This window comes from Ipomoea nil, unplaced genomic scaffold (assembly GCF_001879475.1).
Source record: "Ipomoea nil cultivar Tokyo-kokei standard unplaced genomic scaffold, Asagao_1.1 scaffold0688, whole genome shotgun sequence".
In the NCBI taxonomy this organism is placed as follows: Eukaryota; Viridiplantae; Streptophyta; class Magnoliopsida; order Solanales; family Convolvulaceae; genus Ipomoea; species Ipomoea nil.
The window spans coordinates 1,512,893-1,529,939 of NW_017617116.1; the positions used below are offsets into that span (position 1 = coordinate 1,512,893).

Here is a 17,047-nt window from a genome sequence, read left to right on the forward strand (position 1 = left end):
CGCCGTGTTCCGAGCATTCCAAAGGTGGTAGAGCATAGCAATCAAGAAACCACATTGCTCCTCTGTCAAAATATTGAGTGCACCCATGAGCCATACAGGAAATATGTTAGACAAAATATTTGTGTTAGACAAAATACCTAGGTCGACATTGCAAAGTGAACCATGTCCAAAAACACGTACAATTTACATATTAAATGTTCACAATTTACATATTAAATGTTTACAATTTAAATTGTGAACATTCAATATGTAAATTATGTATTTTTAGTCCCGGGTCCACGTAATAATTTGCCCTATATTCTAATGTGAGCTTGTACAACACAATCCACATTAGTGGGCAAATTATATCGTGCACCCTGGCCAAAACGACGTTGTTTTATATTTTTTTTTTTTATTTAAGAAATTCTGTTTCTCGTTTCCGCCGTTAACTTTAAAAAAAAATCATGTTTCGAATATATATAATTATATAGTAGAATATACGTAAACTCATAACATAATACACATAATCTAACATAATACATAAAATACACATAAACTCTTAACAGAATAACTCTTAACGTAATAAACATAAACTCTTAACAAAATACACATAAACTTTTAACATAATACACATAAAATTAACATAAAAAACGACGTCGTTTTAAGCCTTGCGCCCTGGTTCACGATATAACGATTGACATTAGTGTTTGTCCATGTGGAGCTGGATCTAATTGACATAGCACGGCCTACTTATATCAATACTATGCATGCGGTCTTATCAATACTATGCATGCGGTCTTCACTATTCTATTTTTTTTCTTCATAATTGTATGTTGGTAGTATAATGACTATTTTCTCTTCTTTAAATTATATTCTTGCAGGAGCAAGAGGACACAAATAGGCGATTATAAAATTATGAGTTAAATAATATATTTCTTGTATATTTTAAAATGTTTTAATTAAATAGTATAACAAAAATTTTAAAACGCAGAGTGATTTGTCATTGTTGAGGTCCTATATTTTAATTGAGTTTCGTATATTGGGTTTATAATGCATTTTTCGTTTAATTAAATAATGGTGTGTTTATGAATGTTATTAATTTGAAATACAAACTTTCTTCTTTTTAAAAAAATATATATTTTATCAAGAGAAAAGAGTCAAATAAGCCTTCGAACATTACATAAGAAGTCAATTAGGCCTTTAAACTTTTTGAAGTAGCAATTAATCTCATCAACATTGTATTTTGGTACAATGAAGTTCAAAAACCAGTTAGTGACCTACTATCACAGGTCACTAGGGTTTCGGACAATATTCCGACCAACTCTGGTGATATTTCCGATAATAAAGTGATCGACAACTGGCGAATCAATGGAGGAGAAGGCAACTCGTGATGTGAAATAATCCTAAATCGTTTAAATCGGTTGCAAAGCCAAAAGAATGTATTATAAAAATTGAAATCAACTACTCTAATTAATATTGATACTTTGTGAGTTGTGACTTTCTGGAGTTGTGTTTTTATTCTTTAAATCTTTATACAATATACAATTCTAGTCGTTTTTTAGGTTAATATTTAATATTTTAGTATTAACTATTAACGTATTAAATATTTTATAATTATCAAGGCTGTAAAAAAATTTAATTAAAAAAACCGGGCGCCTAATGATGATGATGGGTGGAAACCCATTTTCCATACAAAAATCAATGACATCAAAATAAGACGGACACCATGGTGGTAGCTAGAGCTATCAATACGGGCCACAAAGTGACTGTAATCAACAAATGCTATCTTTTACTATATAGAATAATAGGCATAAACTAATGTTATTTATTTAGTTTTGCGATTGTGCAGGACTATTCACTGGTTGTTTCATGCAGTGGCGGACCCAGAAATTTTGTCTAGTGGGGGCGAAACATTATAGTTTAAAAAACAATGAAACACTCAAGAAATATAGTCATAAGTAATTAAATATTATTGGATATAGGTGAAAAATAAAACAAATTAAAACTTTATAAAAATACTCATAACAAAATATGAAAAAATTACACATCTCATTATTAATATAAAAAAAATTATATATATATATATATATATATATATATATATATATATATATATATATATATATATATATATATGTGTGTATATATATATATATATATATATATATATATATATATATATATATATATATATATATATATACACACACACATATATATATATATATATATATATATATATATATATATATATATATATATATTTATTTATTTATTTATATAGGGTCAGGTTCCTGTGAGGTTAGGTCTTCCCGTGCGGTCAGTGCGGCATACACCATTAGGTATGCAAAATGCACCACACAGTGTTTGTAAATACACCACTATGTGTGGTGTTTTTTTTTTTTTTTTTTTTTTTTTTTTTTTTTTTTTTTTTTGTGGTGTATTTTTTGACATTTCATTCTTGTGTATTTTCGAACACTGTATGGTGCATTTATACATACCTAATGGTGTATGCCGCATTGACCGCACGGGAAGACATGACCTCACACGAATCAAAATCTATATATATATATATATATATATATATATATATATATATATATATATATATATATATGAAATGTCATAAAGCCAAAGGAATTAAAAATCACGAATACATTGTATTGAAAAACAACAAGGATTCGAACCCCAGTCCCTTCCAACTCGCTCGAACTATCTATTAGTTACTTTTATCTGTTTTTTAATATTTATATCTAAAACATGTATATATACATATATACATATATACATATATACATACAAGGGCTACATATGGGGTGGGGGTGGGGTAAGTAGTGGGGGTAGCGTCCCCTACTGCCCTCACTGTAGGTCCGCCCCTGGTTTCATGACACTTTTTAGTGTGTATGGAGTATTGGCACATTTAAGTGGCATGTTCTCTCCAGGAACAGAAGCGAGTTACTTGTGCTTTAATTTTACTTAATTAATTGTTTGTGCTTTAAAAAGATATACGGAGTATCTCACTACTGGAAATTATGAAATTTCGTGATGCCGAACAAGAATTGAGAAAATAGTAAAACAATGGTAACATGTGTTAGTGTTTTATTTTGTTCAAAACCCCAACATATAATTGGCAATATTATTATGGCAAATTAAGATAGGGTTTAGCTTGGTGTCTGTTTACTCTTATAGAAGACTGATTAATCAGTGTTATCAACAAACGCTCTGCCACTGAAGATCTGTTAAAGGGAGAAGTTTCCAAAATACTGAACGCGGTTCGTGAAGACGGTTTTGGAAAGAATTTCAGCGGATCTGTTTTGGAAGGTATGGACAGAATCTTAAATATTGCATTCTTCACAAATCGTCCTACCATCTACAATCAAAGATATTTTTGGAGTGTGTTCTTACCAAGGAAGTATAAGTATCCTTATTCGATCAAGAATTAGGGTTATGTGTTTACGAAGACAAAAACACTCAATACCATACAGGAACTCATATCTTTGATTGGTATGTCTATTCTCAAGATATTAAGTTCTTGGTAATTATGATGAAGAACTTGAGAAGAATTAAAGTTGTTTAATCGAAAGGACGCGAAGATCACTCAGTTGTGGGAACAACGTGGGACTGCGTCATTGAAGCGGAATGCATCAGAGTTAGCTCTCCAATTTAAGGGATTTCATTGGACTTCTACATGCGTGGCTCTCCAACTTCAACAATCCACTAAACCTTTGTAGACTAGGTACGTACCTTGTGTGGGGCACTTGGGTGAGATTGTTGTTTCTCTACCTTTGTACATTGGATTATGAGTTAGTGGATTGGACGCCTCGGTGATCGTCCCCAGATGTAGTTACACATTGTATCGAACTGGGTATGTAAACATTGTATGTGTTGATTTATCATCTGCTTTAGCTTTTTCTCTACAACTAATCTTCATTCTAACTGAATGACTGACAATACACGTCTCTGAATCAGTCAGTCCAGTACATCAGTCGATTATCTCTAATAATAGCCTTAAACTGAGGAAATGCAAATTTTCAACATGCATCAAGTTCAAGGGATATGGAGTTTGGTGACTACTTTTTATGGGAAATTTGAATTAGCATTAAATATTTTTTAGTATTTCTAATTCTAATTATGTTTATTTTATAGTTCCCATGCATGTTTTTAATATTTGCAACTCTTCACTTTATCTTAATTGTCTATTTAAACAGACTTTTGTATTGAGAAGTTCAAGTTTGAATATTATTAAAAGTCTTTGAGTTTGAGTTATATTGTTTGTGTTCTTCTTGTTCCTCTTATCCTGCATCATTTCCGACCACCTGAAAGTGATCTTAAATCAAGTTTAAAGTAAAAAGTGGTCGAAAATAGTAACAAAGATTTTTTCGGATACCAAAAATGGTCGAAACAAAGCTTTTGACTTGATTTAAGATCACTTTCAGGTGGTCGCAAATTTCATAATTTCCAGTAGTGTCTAAATGTGACAATACCACAATAGTCAATCACTAAAATTGAAATTTTTGATTTAAAAAAAAAAACATTTATAATAAAAGGCTACCCAAATAACGATTTGTATTTAAACGTTTATGCTTATGATTAATGAATTAGCCTTTTATTTTCAAAAATAAAAATAAAAATAAAAATAAAAATAAAAATAAAACTACCCAAATAACGATTTGTATTTTCTAAAAAAAATTTAATTCTGACAAAGATTTAAAAAAAAAATCATAAAATGATAATTACAATTCAACTTTGCAAGCATGAATATTGTCATCGTTCATAAATTCATCTAATTATTTGATTAAACTATCAAATTATGAATTTTATTAATTACAATAAATTAAATAAATAATTAAATACCGAATCAAAATGATACTAAAACTTACATCTAATAATATTAATAAAGGATTGTCATCACAGAATTAAATTGAAGTAAAATTCCACTCTTGATCCTAAATTTACTGCATGATATTACATTATTCAAATATTAAGTATATTCCTTTACACTATTCTAATATTAAGTATACTAGTATTTGCGCCTGTGCGATGCACGGAATGGATTTGTTATAATATATTAAGAATATTTGGATCGATATATAATTATTTAAATTAGAACATCAAATATTATATAGTGCAATTGAAGGTATGGTTTGGATCGTTTATGTGTTTTTATGTTATCAATGCTTGAATTTGAGCAAATAATTACTCAAATTAATAGCTAATGTGTAGATGTACGCATGCAGTGTTGTAACTTTGGAGATTTTATTTATCATTGTTCAGTATTTTTATAAATTAGGCAAATGTGCCCGTTCTCTAGCAACTCAGTTATAGGAATGAATTGATATCATAATTCATTTGTATGGAAAATATATTTTTTGTCTAGATATATAGCAATTTTTCCATTAAAAAACATAATATCACCGGTTATATTTACACATTATTGAAACCTATTTGTAGACGACATTTGTATATATAAAATGAAAACTGGACATTTCACATATTTGAGTGTATATTGTACAATGAAGCTGTAATTATATTGAAATGATCATGTAGTTGTGTTTTAATGAAACTATAGCGTCTATAAAATAAAATCAAATAACATTTTCACATAGTTGAGTGTTTAAATATTGAATGAAACTGTAGTTATATCAAAACGAAACTGTAGTTGTGTTGAACTGAAACTGCAGTGTATACAAAAATGAAACTGAAGAACAAAGTCATTTTTTGCGAAGATTCTGTTTCTTTTCATTAAATAAAACGACGTCGTTTTGATGCGCGGTGCATAATCGATTATGCACCCGGTGCATGATATAATTTGCATCTGAGAAATCAATGAGCTCGGATTCATATGTATCCCATATAATAATACCTATATTATAGTTAATTGGTTTCCTATTCGAAATAGTTAATCGGTGATCATTTTTAATTTTTAATTTTTAATCTATTATTATTATTATTATTTATTTCCCCTTTCAAAAAAATTATTATTTATTTCCTTTTTTAATTGGCCTAATTTTCGTATCAAATGTTTATCTCAATCAATTATTTTTTTGTTACTACATATCAATTAGTTAATTATTAATAACAGATTATTTTTTTAATATTTCCAGTCATCAATTATTAATAACGGATATCTTTTTCAATTTATCTATACTATTGTTTGAGTGGTCTAGGACTCTGGGTATTTCTTTTTCCATGGGAGTCAATTTAGGATATTTTTAATTTGTAATCAAATATTAATATTAGTTTTTTTTTTCTCTCAATTGGCCTAATTTTTGTGTCATTTTTATTCTCAATCAATTATTTTTTTAATTCATGTTAATTAGTTAATTATTAATAACAAATTATTTTTTAATATTTCCAGTCAAATATTAAAAACAGATTCCTTTTCCAATTTATATATATTATTGTTTGGACAGTTTGACCATTTCCTTCTTTATTTCAGTTAATTTTGGATCATTTTTAATTTTCAATCAATTATTAACATTCATTTCCTTTTTCAATTGACTTAATTTCCGTACAATTTTTATTCTTAGTCAGTTATTCTTTTTAAATACATATCAATTAGTCAATTAGTTAACAGATCTACCATCCTTAGCATCACATTGCTTGCTACGCTCCAAAGTTCCAATAGTACTTTCAACCACCTCTCAATCCAGAAAGTCCTAAAATTGCAAGAATAGTCAAATAACTAAATAAAGTTGGAAAAAAAATATTAGGGACAAAAATAACTTTATATTAATAAAAGTTTGGGCGGGAAACCACATATGAGGATTATATTTTAATTTCATTAAATTTTAAATAAATGTTACCATACTTATATTTAGTAATTTATCATATATAAATTTCTTACTTTAATAATATTAATCATATCATAATATATGCTATTAATAAAAATAAAATCATTCATACATAACACACAAGATTTTAGATTTGTCAAACTGATTTCTTAGGTGCAACTATAGTTTTAAGAGCGAGTTTCTGACAACAATAAAAACACCATTAAATACCTATCACTACTTAAAGCACAAACTCACAATTTTTTTTTTTAACATTGAATGAAACAAATAATCCATACTCTAAAAACAAAAGCAAAAAAAAAAATAAAAATAAGAATAATGATTTTTATAAGAATCTAATGACAGGAAATTAAATTTATGTCAATAAAAGCATACAACAGTAAATGGTACTTTCAAGCATGCACATACAGAGATATTTTAATCAACCGACCTTTAATTCTTCATCAGAATTAGAAGAAGTATCTTCATCTGATGAAGAGGAACAACTTTCCACCACCTTCTTCTGAATATTCCGATCCTATCATGCTTCCCTCTCTATATGTTTACATATAGAGAGAATCCGTCACACTCCAAATTTTTTCGATTTGATGAACAAAGAACTCTACTGTTTCCCGGTCAATCTTTCTAGATCCGTATCTTTTCCACAAATAAACAAAAAAAAAATTTGTTTTTTCTTATGAACAACTTTTCTTGTTTAAAAATCAGAAAATGCACAAAAAAACACACAAAACCCAAAACAGAAAATAAAAGACTAAAATAATAAAAACCTCACCCATGCAAATTGCGTATCAACCTTTGTCTCTCCCCATACAACTCTGTCATCTGCTGCAACGCTAAAAGCAAGATGAATTAAATGCATAAAAACTATGGCGCAGAAAGAACGACGTTGCATAAGATATACACGAAATGATAGTAGAAGAAATCTAAGGGAAAAAACACACAAAACCCACAAAGAAAAAAAAAAAAAAAACTAAGATAATGAAAAATTCACCCGTGAAAATCACATATCAACCTTTGTTTCTCTCCTTACAACTCGTCATCTGCTGCAATGTTAAAAGCAAGATGAAATAAAGCCAGAAAAACTATGGCCCAGAAGGAACGACGTCTCATAAGACATACACAAAATGATAATAGAATTAGAAATCTACGGCGTCCGCTAGTGGTTGATGTACAACAGACGTAAGCGCTTGAGCTTTGCGCATAGGATAGAGTGGAGGTGGGAGAAGAGAATTACGAAATATATAATATGTAATAATAATTGATTGCTAATTTTACGAAAATATATATGCTTAATTAATAAAATAAATTATTTTTACTAAAATAACTTCTAATAAATACTACACCTATTACTCTGCTTAATATACCATCCTAACAACTTTTCTACCTATATATTTTATATACACGGTAATACCCATATATATGCTAACTACCTGTTATTGGAGTAATTGGATTAAATATATAATGACCATATTATTGTGTATTACCATAATAATATTATTCTAATTATTAATTATTCTATATTATGATACTTTATGCAATATTCCGTTTTTTGCCATATTATTCAATGATTAATGATTAATGATTAATTCTATTACCATAATTAATATAATGAGTTTGAGCGGGAAAATGTTAGAAGGGGGATTTTATTTTTATATATATATAGATAGATATATAGATATATATAGATTCTTTTTGTTAATATGTAATGAGGTCGGTCAATTCATAAATAACAAATGAAAAGGAATCAATCTCAATAACTTTAAATTCAAAACCTCAAATACTGCACATACTATGAATGGTGTTAATAAATTAAAAGCTCCAAATCATCAAAAAAGTAAATGATTATTTTATTAATTAATTAATTTGATACTCAATTGTGTTGAATATCATCAATTCTTACATTGACAGATGCATACTCCTTGAAGACATATAACCCGTCAAGCAAGTCAACGCAAATTTATGCTTCAGTCTAAACATGTACAAATTCCCTTATCACATATTGCTGAGTCACCAAAGCAAATTACTTTTGAACAATCTTTCTTTGTTGTGCAATTTGTCTCTTCTAAATTGTTTCCACTTATGTCTACACATTTGCAAATTCCCTTATCACATGTTACTGAGCCAAGACATATTAGTTTTGAACAATCTTTCTTTGTTGTGCACTTTGTCTCTTCTAAATTGTTTGCACTTATGTCTACACATCTGCAAATTCCCTTATCACATGTTACTGAGCCCAGACATATTAGTTTTGAACAATCTTTCTTTGTTGTGCACTTTGTCTCTTCTAAATCATTTGTGTGCGCAACAACGTTTGAAAATTTTGAACCTACAAGAAAAATGTGTTAAACATACATTTTGATCATCAATAAAATTAATAGATCAGTTTTATAATGCCGATAAGTTGTTGTATCTACTGTAAGAGATTATGAAAAATTTCCATTTCCATATAAACTTAAAGTTCATAGGTAAATAACTAAACATGGTTGATGTGACAAAATAAAAATAAGAATAAAAACTAAGTGTTGTGTGCATATAAAGATGGATGGGGTAGAGAAGGAAGAGAGTCAAACCTAATATGAAAATGTAAAAAATTACTAAAAGAACTAAGCGAGATGATGTCTTCTCCATATTGTATACGTTTAACTTACAAGTCAATATACTTCCATTTAGAGCTCAACAGACCATATTTATATATAGTAAAGAAGGTATTTATGATTGGAATGATATAAAACGTATAAAATCATAATAAAAATATGTAAATATAACTGAAACGTTATATACGATATATAATCATAATCTAAAATGATGTTTATGATTTCAACAATATAAAAGGTATATTTAATAGTTTTTTCTATATAAGGATTATTTCCTACCAAATTTAGCAATACTAATCATGACACCTAAAATTATTGTTACCAACTTACATATGATTTGAACGTATAAAATGTATATTTAATAATTTTTTTCTATATAAGCATAATTGCCTACCAATTAAGCAATACTAATCATGACACCTAATTATTATTACCAACCAGTCCCTTCGGGGACATCCGATAAAATTGAAACGAAACAGAGAAGATTAGCATGGCCCCTGCGCAAGAATGATACGCACAAAAAAAAGGCTATTCAGTAATCACATATATAAATAACAAATTGCGAAGAAAGCCACATTTAAAAATAAAAAATAAATACTAAATAAAAAGCTCTAAGCCTAAGAAAGGCTTACGTACCAGTAAACAAAATAACATGATATAGTTATAATGAAGATTAATCATATCTCATTCTGTAAATTTATAGGAAATGTTGTTTTTTCTTTGGATTTTTTGTTTTGTTTTGTTTTGTATTTTTTTTTTTTTTTTTTTTTTTTTTTTGCATATCCAACGCGCAATCAATAAAAAATGAATACCGCACATGCACAATAAAGCATTAATGTATAATACTTAGCTCTAGATTATATGATCCAGCTCATAGAATTGTTTGGGATGGTGGAGACCAACTGCCTCGACGGTCCAACGCGGACAACAATAGGTCTTGGAGCGCAAATGCACGTCCCCGGAATGCGAGTGCAAACCCTATCATAATAAAAATATGTAAATATAACTGAAACTTTATATATGATATATAATCATAATCTAAAATGATGTTTATGATTTCAACAATATAAAAGGTATATTTAATAGTTTTTTCTATATAAGGATTATTTCCTACCAAATTTAGCAATACTAATCATGACACCTAAAATTATTGTTACTAACTTACATATGATTTGAACGTATAAAATGTATATTTAATAATTTTTTTCTATATAAGCATAATTGCCTACCAATTAAGCAATACTAATCATGACACCTAATTATTATTACCAACCAATCCCTTCGGGGACATCCGATAAAATTGAAACGAAACAGAGAAGATTAGCATGGCCCCTGCGCAAAAATGATACGCACAAAAAAAAGGCTATTCAGTAAGCACATATATAAATAATTTTTATCCTCAAATTGTGAAGAAAGCCACATTTAAAAAAATAATAAATAATAAATAAAAAGCTCTAAGCCTAAGAAATGCTTACGTACCAGTAAACACAATAACATGATATGTTTATAATGAAGATTAATCATATCTCATTCTGCAAATTTATAGGAAATGTTGTTTTTTTTTTTTTTTTGTTTTTGTTTTTTGTTTTGTTTTGCTTTTTGCATAACCAATGCGCAATCAATAAAAATTGAATATCGCACATGCACATTAAAGCATTAATGTATAATACTTAGCTCAAGATTATATGATCCAGCTCACAGAATTGTTTGAGATGGTGGAGACCAACTGCCTTGACGGACCGACGCGGACAACAATAGGTCTTGGAGCGCAAATGGACGTCCCCGGATTGCGAGTGCAAACCCTATCTTCTTATCATGACGATATGCCATTTTCACTCTTATCGTAACAGAATTCGCTTTTATTTGTTGGAAAAATTGGCTGATAAAGTGAAAATAAATAACTGATGTGTTGTGGAATAACCACTACCATAGAAGCCAATTCACCGCTATTGGTGCAGGCTCACAACAGCGGCATCACCCCTGAAGGTTAACACAGCAATCCCAGTCTCCATACACCCGGAGTTGGGATTGGAACTTACACATCATACTCATAGTGATAATGGGACAAGAAAGAAATAGACAATCTATGTCTAATTTCTGAACAAATAATTATGCTGTCCCTTAAATAGTATAGGCAAGTGAATATGGAACCACATGCTATAACGTAACTATTGTATTTCGAAGGTTCAATGTCGACAGAAGTGAAGAGGACAAGAGATTTAAGGATGGAGTGTGAAATGGTAGAAGCATTGTGTCGCGTTCGAAGAACACTCCCTTAAAAGCAATTTCCGGCAACTCGCCTCTTGCTTCCGACCGATAACACAGTTACATAATATGGCTCAGACGAATTGAGGATTAGTGAGGTTCTCTGCGTGTGTTTCCAGCGTACAGCCCCATTGCTTATATACTGCAGGAACACAACCAACTTCCTATGCAAAGCCACGTTAATAATTCCTGTCAGTTCTAATAATGAACTGATTTGTATGACAGCTCTTTGAATATGATGGCTTTCGTGAAGATCCTTAAGAAATTTGATAAGGTAATGTTGTTGTAATACAATGCACGAAGTGATTATGGCCCTGTTTGGTGAATAGTTGTTACCTGAGAGCCCGTTTGTTGATTGGGTTAATTAGATGGTGTAAGTGTACACATTTAGTACATATTAAACCTTTGTTGGATAATTTATTTATTTTATTTTAATTAGATTTAAGCTAGACAAAAATTCTTTTTGGACCACTTCCTATCAACTAATATTAATTTGAATGGCTACAATTTATTAGTTGATTGAGAATGGGAAGTCAGCAATGCAGTGCGTATAATGTGAGGCTTTCAAATCAAATGTGTGACTTTGGTTCATTGAAGATTATGGAATGCTAATTATGTGGATCAAGCTAAGTGATGGATAATCTTTGCTATAAAAGGAAGTCATTCCTTTTTGGAAAGTTACTGATTTTTGTGAACTACTGTATTGAGAGAAAGGAAATTACTTTACAAAGCTGTCTCAGTAAATCTATTTTATTATAATAATTCTTGTGGGATTAAATCTGAGCTACACAGTCAGTACCTGGAACAGCGAAAGCTTCGCTTGAAGATTGTTATGGCATGCACGGTTCTGTCTTGAGTAGGTGTTAGGAAGGGTTGGGGTAGTAAGGGCTGATAGCCTTTTTGTACTTACCTTTGTATAACTCCTTGGTGAACATCTATAGTGGATTGAGCAGACGTGGGTTGCCCGGCAGACGTAGGAGAAGCGCTCCGAACTGCGTACCAATTCCCTTGTGTTCTTATTTTATTTTATGCTTTCAATTTCTGTTATTTACATTTGATTAAATAATCTAATTAATGAACGGGATTGTCGCATAACATAAAATCAAATAGAAATCTAAGGGTCATCTTGTATTCAAGATTTACCGTGCAATTTCAGATGGTATAATTTCTTGATAACATTAACTGATTGTAGAAAAGTGTACATTTGGTAAATTAGTTGTTAGTTGATAGCTGTTTGGTATAAGCATGCAACTGTAAAGATATATTGTTTTCCTTTTCCAATTAAACATGCAGGTATCAAAACAGCAAAAATCTGCAACTTATTTGAGCCAAGTAAAAGATCACACTTCATTAGCTCTGATAAGGTGGTTGGGTTAATGGACGAAGTGGAGTCCATATTCACACAACACTACGCCGAAAATGACAGAAAAAAAAGGCAATGAAGTTTCTAATACCTCAACACCACGACAAGGATTCTCACATGGTCCCCTTTTTGGCTGGTAAAATATAATTACATTTTACTATTAAATTTATACCTATTTTAATTTCTAGTCATTCAGATGATCGGATAATTAAAATATGTACGAAGTTGATACTCAAAAAACATTATTGGACAAAATTAGAAGTGATCGAAGAACCAATTAAAGTAGTGAAATCACTGTAATGGATAGATTATTTCAATTCGATAAGTGACTGTAATCACAAATGCTATCTTTTACTATATATATAGAATAATGTCATTAAAAAAAATACTATATAGAATAATAGGCATAAACTAATGTTATTTATTTATTTTTGCGATTGTGCAGGACCAGGTTGTTTCATGACACTGTTTAGTGTGTGTGGAATATTGGCACATTTAAGTGGCATGTTCTCCCCAGGAACAGAAGCCAGTTACTTGTGCTTTAATTTTACTTAATTAATTGTTTGTGCTTTAAAAGATATACAGAGTATCTGATCGAAATGTTACAATACCACGTTAGTCAATCACTAAAATTGAAATTTTTTATTTTAAAAAATAATTTTAATAAAATGCTACCCAAATAACGAATTGTATTTAAATGTTTCTGCTTATGATTAATGAATTAACCTTTTATTTTGAAAAAAAAAAAAAAAGGCTACCCAAATAACGGTTTGTATTTTCTACAAAAATTTTAATTCTTAAAATGATAATTACAATTCAACTTTGCAAGCATGAATACTGTCATCGTTCATAAATTCATCCAGTTATTTGATTAAACTATCAAATTATGAGTTTTATTAATTACAATAAATAAATAATTAAATACCAAATCAAAATGATACTAAAACTTACATCTAATAATATTAATAAAGGATTGTCATCACAGAATTAAATTGAAGTAAAATTACACTCTTGATCCTAAATTTACTGCATGATATTACATTATTCAAATATTAATTATATTCCTTTACACTATTTTAATATTAAGTATATTCGTTTTGTTAACATGTAATGAGGTCGGTTAAATCATAAATAACAAATGAAAAGGAATCAATCTGAATAAATTTAAATTCAAAACCTCAAATACTGCACATACTATGAATGGTGTTAAAAAATTAAAAGCTCCAAATCATCAAAAAAGTAAATGATTATTTTATTAATTAATTAATTTGATACTCAATTGTGTTGAATATCATCAATTCTTACATTGACAGATGCATACTCCTTGGATACATATAACCCGTCAAGCAAGTCAACGCAAATTTATGCTTTAGTCTAAACATGTACAAATTCCCTTGTCACATATTGCTGAGCTACCAAAGCAAATTACTTTTGAACAATCTTTCTTTGTTGTGCACTTTGTCTCTTCTAAATTGTTTGCACTTATGTCTCCTACACATTTGCAAATTCCCTTATCACATGTTACTGAGCCAGGACATATTAGTTTTGAACAATCTTTCTTTGTTGTGCACTTTGTCTCTTCTAAATTGTTTGCACTTATGTCTCCTACACATTTGCAAATTCCCTTATCACATGTTACTGAGCCAGGACATATTAGTTTTGAACAATCTTTCTTTGTTGTGCACTTTGTCTCTTCTAAATCATTTGTGTGTGCAACAACGTTTGAAAATTTTGAACCTACAAGAAAAATGTGTTAAACATACATTTTGATAATCAATAAAATTAATAGATCAGTTTTATAATGTCGATAAGTCGTTGTATCTACTGTAACAGATTATAAAAAAATTTCATTTCCATATGAAATTAAAGTTCATAGGTAAATAACTAAACATGGTTGATGTGACAAAATAAAAATAAAAACTAAGTGTTGTGTGCATATAAAGATGGATGGGGTAGAGAAGGAAGAGAGTCAAACCTAATATGAAAATGTAAAAAATTACTAAAAGAACTAAGCGAGATGGTGTCTTCTCCATATTGTATACGTTTAACTTACAAGTCAATATACTTTCATTTAGAGCTCAACGGACCATATATATATATATATATATATATATATATATATATATATATATATATATATATAGTAAAGAAGATATTTATGATTGGAACGATATAAAACGTATAAAATCATAATAAAAATATGAAAATATAACTGAAACGTTATAAAAGATATATAATCATAATCTAAAATGATATTTACGATTTCAACAATATAAAAGGTATATTTAATAGTTTTTTCTATATAAGGATTATTTCTTACCAATTTAGCAATACTAATCATGACACCTAAAATTATTGTTACCAACTTATATATGATTTGAACGTATAAAATGTATATTTAATAGTTTTTTTTCTATATAAGCATAATTGCGTACCAATTAAGCAATACTAATCATGACACCTAATTATTGTTACCAACCAGTCCCTTTGGGTTCGATAAAATTGGAACGAAACAGAGAAAATTAGCATGGCCCCTGCGCAATAATGATACGCACAAAAAAAAAAAAAAGGCTATTCAGTAATCACATATATAAATAATTTTTATCCTCAAATTGCGAAGAAAGCCACATTAAATAAATACAAAAAATAAACAAATAAAAAAATAAAAAGCTCTAAGCCTAAGAAATGCTTACGTACCCGTAAACACAATAACATGATATGTTTATAATCAAGATTAATCATATCTCAAGTGTTGCATCTTATACAAGTTGATAATCCATTATTCAACCAGCCAGCCAAGACTTCAACCTGTTGGAGAAACACACAAATTCTTTCTACCAACCCTCAACTCTGAAGAAGACGTTGATAGAGGCGGAGTAAACTCTAGGAGTTGAAAACCCAAGTAACTGTCCGGCTTAGTGTTCAAGGAAGCTAGCTTGACTTAAGTTGTACTAGGAGTGATAGTGCAAACATTTCACAAGTTGTGGAAGAAGAGTGGAGTAGGCACAGTTGACCGAACCACTATAAAAATCTCTCTCTCTCTCTTTTTACTTTATTACTGCATTACTTTCGTGCATTGCATATCATAGCCTCTCATACCGAAAGTTTCATAAGCAACAAATAGTGCAAAGCAAACTTAAAACTCGTTTAACTAATCTGCTGCGTAATAACCTCGAAAGGAGTTATTTCTGTTAAAAATCGAATTGAGTTTATTCACCCCCCTCTAGACTCTCCTTTCGACCCTATCGGGACCAACAGTATTTCTAATTCTCATTATGTTTATTTTATAGTTCCCATGCATGTTTTTAATATTTGCAACTCTTCCGTTTTTCTTAATTGTCTATTTAAACAGACTTTTGTATTGAGAAGTTCAAGTTTGAATATTATTTAAAGTCTTTGAGTTTGAGTTATATTGTTTGTGTTTTTCTTGTTCCCCTTGTCCTGCATCATTTCCGACCACCTGAAAGTGATCTTAAATCAAGTTTAAAGTAAAAAATGGTCGGAAACAGTAACAAGGATTTTTTCGGATACCAAAATGGTCGAAACAAAGCTTTCGACTTGATTTAAGATCACTTTCAGGTGGTCGCAAATTTCATAATTTCCAGTAGTGTATAAATGTGACAATACCACATTAGTCAATCACTAAAATTGAAATGTTTTATTTTAAAAAAACAATTTTAATAAAATGCTACCCAAATAACGATTTGTATTTAAACGTTTCTGCTTATGATTAATGAATTAGCCTTTTATTTTGAAAAAAAAAAAAGGCTACCCAAATAACGGTTTGTATTTTCTAAAAAAAAATTAATTCTTAAAATAGTAATTAAAATTCAACTTTGCAAGCATGAATACTGTCATCGTTCATAAATTCATCCAGTTATTTGATTAAACTATCAAATTATGAGTTTTATTAATTACAATAAATAAATAATTAAATACCGAATCAAAATGATACTAAAACTTACATCTAATAATATTGAAATTGCCTCGTGATACTTGAAACATAAAATCAATGTGTTTTTTACTCGTTAATTAAGTTATGCACCAGTTTC

At 29.3% G+C, this 17,047-nt stretch overlaps 1 long non-coding RNA gene across 1 annotated transcript; it reads left to right on the top strand.

Moving 5' to 3' along the window:
* The first annotated feature begins 4,061 nt into the window (after positions 1-4,061).
* LOC109175571 lies at positions 4,062-16,405 on the top strand. Its single transcript, XR_002053285.1, has 2 exons — positions 4,062-4,092; positions 16,254-16,405. It is a non-coding gene; the product is annotated as an uncharacterized LOC109175571 (long non-coding RNA).
* Positions 16,406-17,047: the final 642 nt, after the last annotated feature.